Raw genomic sequence first — 6,533 nt, 5'->3', positions numbered from 1 at the left:
CTCCCTTCCTCTGAGGCGTCCCACTATTCACGGAATTCCTCTCAAAAGTGTACATGAATTGGTTATTTGCAACCATGTCAATAAGTTCTTGAGCCTCTTCAGGCGTTTTCTTTAGGTGAATAGATCCACCTGCAGAATGGTCTAATGACATCTTGGAAAACTCAGATAGACCATAATAGAATATATCTAATATGGTCCATTCTGAAAACATGTCAGAAGGACACTTTTTGGTCATCTGCTTGTATCTTTCCCAAGCTTCATAGAGGGATTCACCATCTTTTTGCTTGAAGGTCTGAACATCCACTCTAAGCTTGCTCATCTTTTGAGGAGGAAAGAATTTATCCAAGAAGGCCGTGACCAGCTTATCCCAGGAGTCCAGGCTATCTTTAGGTTGTGAGTCCAACCATGTTCTAGCTCTGTCTCTTACAGCAAAAGGGAAAAGCATGAGCTTGTAGACTTCAGGATCTACTCCATTTTTCTTAACAGTCTCACAAATCTGCAAGAACTCAATTAAAAACTAGTAAGGATCTTCAGATGGAAGTCCATAAAACTTGCAGTTCTGTTGCATTAAAGCAACTAGTTGAGGCTTAAGCTCAAAATTGTTGGCTCTAATGACAGGAATGGAGATGCTTCTTCCATCAAATTTGGACGTCGGTTTAGTGAAGTCACCAAGCATCCTCCTTGCATTATTGTTTTTGGGTTCGGCTGCCATCTCCTTCTCTTGTTCAAAAATTTCAGAAAGGTTGCCTCTGGATTGTTGTAGTTTAGCTTCTCTTAGTTTCCTCTTCAGAGTCCTTTCAGGTTCTGGATTAGCTTCAACAAGAGTGTCTTTTTCCTTGTTCCTGCTCATATAGGGAAGAAGAGAACAAGAAAAGAAAGAGGAATCCTCTATGTCACAGTAAAGAGGATCCTTTATGTTAGTAGAAGAAGAAAGGGCAGAGTAGTGAAGAAGAATGGGTAAGGATAGAGGTGGTGATCTGAGATGAGGAGAGATGAAGAGAAGTGTTAGTAAATAAATAAATAAATAGAAGAAGGAGAGATAGAGAATTTCGAAAAAGTTGTTAGTGATTTTCGAAAATTAAAGATAAGATATAATTAAAATTAAAATTTAAAACAATTAAAAAGAATTTTTGAAAAAGAGAGAGGTATTTCCGAAAATTAGAGAGGGATAGGTAGTTAGTTAGTTTTGAAAAAGATAAGAAACACACAAAAAGTCAAATAGTTAGTTGAAAAAGATATTAAAATCAAATTTGAAAAGATAAGAAGATAAGAAGTTAGATAAGATATTTTGAAATCAAATTTTTGAAAAAGATAAAATTTTGAAAAAGATATGATAAAAAGATAAGATTTTTAAGAAAAATATATATTGAAAAAGATTTAATTTTAAAATTAAAATTAATTACTTAACTAACAAGAAACTTTAAAAAGATAGGATTCTAGATTTTAAAGATTGAACCTTTCTTAACAAGAAAGTAACAAACTTTAAATTTTTGAATCAATCATATTACTTGTTAGTGTAATTTTGAAAATTTGACATAAAGATAAGAAAAATATTTTGAAAATATTTTGAAAAAGATTTTGGAATTTTTCGAAAATAATAAAAAAATGAAAAAGATATGATTTTTGAAAAAGATTTTAGAAAGATAAGATTTTTAAAATTGAAAATTTGACTTGACTTGTTAGAAACAACTAATTTTAAAAATTTTTGACCAAGTTAACCCAAAATTTCGAAAATTAGGAGAGAAAAAAGGAAAAGATATTTTTTTATTTTTGAATTTTTGATGATGAGAGAGAAAAACATAAAAATAACCCAAAACATGAAAATTTTGGATCAAAACACATGATGCATGCAAGAACACTATGAATGTCAAGATGAACACCAAGAACACTTTGAAGATCATGATGAACATCAAAAACATATTTTTGAAAAAATTTTTATGCAAAGAAAACATGCAAGACACCAAACATAAAAATTGACTCAAGACTCAAACAAGAAACACAAAATATTTTTGGATTTTATGATTTTATAATTTTTTTTGTATTTTTATTATTTTTTTGAAAATTATATTTTTGAAAAAATGAAAAATAAAGAAAAAAATTTTTTGAAAACTTTTTGAAAAGAAAATTACCTAATCTGAGCAACAAGATGAACCGTCAGTTGTCCAAACTCGAACAATCCCCGGCAACGGCGCCAAAAACTTGGTGGACGAAATTGTGATCATCAATGTTGTACTCTTTGTTGTTGTATGGAATATATTCCATTATAATGCCTCTTTGCTATGTGTGGACACAACTCCGTTAAACTAACCAGCAAGTGTACTGGGTCGTCCAAGTAATAAACCTTACGTGAGTAAGGGTCGATCCCACAGAGATTGTTGGTATGAAGTAAGCTATGGTCATCTTGTAAATCTCAGTCAAGTAGATACTAGTTGATTATGGAATTTCGAAAATTAATAGTAAATAATAAACATAAAATAAAGATAAAGTTACTCATGTATTTCCATGGCGGGAATTTCAGATAGGTGTATGGAGATGCTGTGCTCCTCCTGAATCTCTGCTTTCCTACTGCTTCATCCAATCCTTCTTACTCCTTTCCATGGTAAGCTGTATGTAGGGCATCACCGTTGTCAATGGCTACATCCCATCCTCTCAGTGAAAAAGGTCCAAATGCTCTGTTACAGCACGGCTAATCATCTGTCGGTTCACAATCAGGTTGGAATAGAATCCCTTAATTCTTTTGCGTCTGTCACTAACGCCCAGCCTTCAGGAGTTTGAAGCTCGTCACAGTCATTCAATCCCGGAATCCTACTCGGAATACCACAGAAAAGGTTAGACTTTCCGGATTCCCATGAATGCCGCCATCAATTCTAGCTTATACCATGAAGATTCTGATTAAGGAATCCAAGAGATATGCGCCCGGCCTAAGGTAGAACGGAAGTGGTTGTCAATCACGCGCGTTCATAGGTGAGAATGATGATGAGTGTCACGGTACACCCTTAATCTATGGTGTGTAAAAACTCCACCGTTGAAAATACATAAGTGAAAGGTCCAGGCATGGCCGAGAGGCCAGCCCCCTAGAACGTGATCAATAGCCTCCTAAGATGAATAATTAATTAAAACTGAGACCAAAGATGTCTAATACATTAGTAGACTATCCTATTTATACTAGACTAGCTACTAGGGTTTACAGGAGTAAGTAATTGATGCATAAATCCACTTCCGGGGCCCACTTAGTGTATGTTTGGGCTGAGCTTGATCTATCCACGAGCTGAGGCTTCTTTTGGAGTTGAACGCCAAGTTGTAACGTGTTTTGGGCGTTCAACTCCGGGTCGTGACGTGTTTCTGGTGTTTTACTCCAGACAGCAACATGGAACTAGCATTGAACACCAGTTTACGTCGTCAATTCTCGAATAAAGTATAGACTATTATATATTGCTGGAAAGCTCTGGATGTCTACTTTCCAACGCCGTTGAGAGCACGCCATTTGGAGTTCTGTAGCTCCAGAAAATCCATTTCGAGTGCAGGGAGGTCAGATTCCAACAGCATCAGCAGTCCTTTGTCAGCCTCCTTCTTAGAGTTTTGCTCAAGTCCCTCAATTTCAGCCAGAAATTACCTGAAATCACAGAAAAACACACAAACTCATAGTAAAGTCCAGAAATATAAATTTAACATAAAAACTAATGAAAACATCCCTAAAAGTAACTAGATCATCTTATAAACTACCTAAAAACAATACCAAAAAGCGTATAAATTATCCGCTCATCACTTCTTCACTGGGTGTTTTGAACGCCCAGCTTTTTCTGTGTAATTCCTCTGCTGTATGTTCTGAATCTTCAATTTTTTGTATTATTTGACTTGAAAAGACACAAATTAAAAAAAATTTGAATTTTTAATAATGAGGAATAATCAAAATGCAACTAAGATCAAATAAACAATGCATGCAAGACACCAAACTTAAAAGTTTGTATACTATTGACACTAACAAATTGATAATGCATATGAGACACAACAAAGTACTCAAGAGAATTTAAAGACCAGAGCAAGTAAATCATCAAGAACAACTTGAAGATTAATGAAGGCACATGCATGAATTCGAAAAATGCAAGAAGAACACAAACATGCAATTGACACCAAACATAAAATGAGACACTAGACTCAAACAAGAAATATTTTTGGTTTTTATGATTATGTAATTTTTTTGGGTTTTTCGAAAAGTATATGGAAAAAGAAAATAAAGAGGATCAAAACTTTTAATAAGAATTCCAGGAATCATGCAATGTTAGTCTAAAGCTTTAGTCTAAAGAGATTAGACATGGCTAGCCAAGCTTCAACAGGACATTACATTCAAGAGCTAAATTGATGAGAATCAATCAGCTTTGGTGATGATAAGAACATCACCGTGAAACTCTAGAATTCATTCTTAAAAATTCTGAAAAATACCTAATCTAAGCAACAAGATGATCCGTTAGTTGTCCAAACTCAAACAATCCCCGGCAACGGCGCCAAAAACTTGGTGCACGAAATTATGATCATCAATGGCGCCATCAACATGGTACGTTCAATTGCAATCTCAACTCTTTATCACAACTTCGCACAACTAACCAGCAAGTGCACTGGGTCGTCCAAGTAATAAACCTTACGTGAGTAAGGGTCGATCCCACGGAGATTGTTGGTATGAAGCAAGCTATGGTCACCTTGCAAATCTCAGTCAGGTTGACTCAAATGGCTATGGAGGATAACATAGAATATAAAATAAGGATAGAGATACTTATGTAATTCATTGGTGAGAATTTCAGATAAGCGTATGGAGATGCTTTGTCCCTTCCATCTCTTTGCTTTCCTACTGTCTTCATCCAATCCTTCTTACTCCTTTCCATGGCAAGCTGTATATTGGGCATCACCGTTGTCAATGGCTACAGTCCCATCCTCTAAGTGAAAATGTTCAATGTGCTCTGTCACAGCACGGCTAATCATCTGTGAACGGAGGTGGATGTCAGGCACACGTTCATAGGTGAGAATGATGATGGGTGTCACGGATCATCATATTCATCAAGTTGAGGAACAAGTGATATCTTAGAACAAGAATGAGCTGAATTGAATAGAAGAACAATAGTAATTGCATTAATACTCGAGGTACAGCAGAGCTCCACACCTTAATCTATGGTGTGTAGAAACTCCACCGTTGAAAATACATAAGAACAAGGTCTAGGCATGGCCGTGAGGCCAGCCCCATGATCTAAGATAGCATAAGACTACTCAAAGATAGCTACCAAGATGAAAATACAATAGCAAAAGGTCCTATTTATAGAGAACTAGTAGCTTAGGGTTTACAACAATGAGTAAATGACGTAAAAATCCACTTCCGGGTCCACTTCGTGTGTGCTTGGGCTGAGCATTGAAGCTTTCATGTGTAGAGACTTTTCTTGGAGTTAAATGCCAGCTTTTGTGCCAGTTTGGGCATTTAACTCCCATTCTTGTGCCAGTTCCGGTGTTAAACGCCAAAATTCTTGAGCTGACTTGAAACGCCTGTTTGAGCTATCAAATCTCGGGCAAAGTATGAACTATTATACATTGCTGGAAAGCCCAGGATGTCTACTTTTCATCGCATTTCAGATCGCGCCAATTGGGCTTCTATAGCTCCAGAAAATCCACTTCGAGTGCAGGGAGGTCAAAATCCAACAGCATCTGCAGTCCTTTTTAGCCTCTGAATCAGATTTTTGCTCAGATCCCTCAATTTCAGCCAGAAAATACCTAAAATCACAAAAAAACACACAAAATCATAGTAAAGTCCAGAAAAGTGAATTTTAACTAAAAACTAATGAAAATATAATAAAAACTAACTAAAATGTACTAAAAACATACTAAAAACAATGCCAAAAAGCGTATAAATTATCCACTCATCAATCCTCTACCTCAACAAGTCTTCAATTGGGATGTTTGCTTTTGAGCTCGGCTCCTCATGACTCCTCTCTGGCAATGTAGTCCCGAACCTCAAAATAATGGCATTGATTCCTCCTTTAGGTTTGGGTAAAGGTTGAGAAGGAAGTGTATTTGAGCTTGCAGGCTGATTGTTGGAGGTATTCAATGATACAATCTGGGAGACGAGAGCTTGTATAGCAGAGGTTAGACCGGTAAGTGTGCTTTCCATGGTCGTTTGATTTTGTGCAAGAGAGTGAAGCAACTCGTCATTGGGAAAGGAAGATGGGTAAGTGACTTGAGGGACCTGCTATTGGTTGTTTTGAGATCCTTGGGCTTGCCTTTGGTAAGGTACTCGGCAAGGCTGGTTTTTGTTCTGCTGATTATTGTTGTTGTTCCACCTCTGATTACCACCATTATCTCTGCCTCCTTGGTTGTAGTTGTCCCTCCTTCCTTGGTTGGAGTTGTCTTGCCAACCTTGATTGTAGTTCCCACATTCGTTGTAATTACCACCTTGCTAATAGTAGCCTTGATTAGGGCGGTCATAGAAGTTATAGGTAGCTGCCACGGTGGTGTCTTCTTGTTGGAGTTACATACATTCATCAGTGTAATGGGTA

At 36.6% G+C, this 6,533-nt stretch overlaps 1 non-coding gene across 1 annotated transcript; it reads left to right on the top strand.

Annotated features, from left to right (window-relative positions):
* Positions 1 to 209: 209 nt before the first annotated feature.
* On the top strand, positions 210 to 313 carry LOC127741769 (small nucleolar RNA R71). The gene has a single exon (XR_008002975.1). It is a non-coding gene; the product is annotated as a small nucleolar RNA R71 (small nucleolar RNA).
* The last annotated feature ends 6,220 nt before the right edge of the window (positions 314 to 6,533 follow it).

This window comes from Arachis duranensis, chromosome 9 (genome assembly GCF_000817695.3).
Source record: "Arachis duranensis cultivar V14167 chromosome 9, aradu.V14167.gnm2.J7QH, whole genome shotgun sequence".
NCBI lineage: Eukaryota > Viridiplantae > Streptophyta > Magnoliopsida > Fabales > Fabaceae > Arachis > Arachis duranensis.
This window is presented reverse-complemented; position numbering and strand designations above follow the sequence as displayed.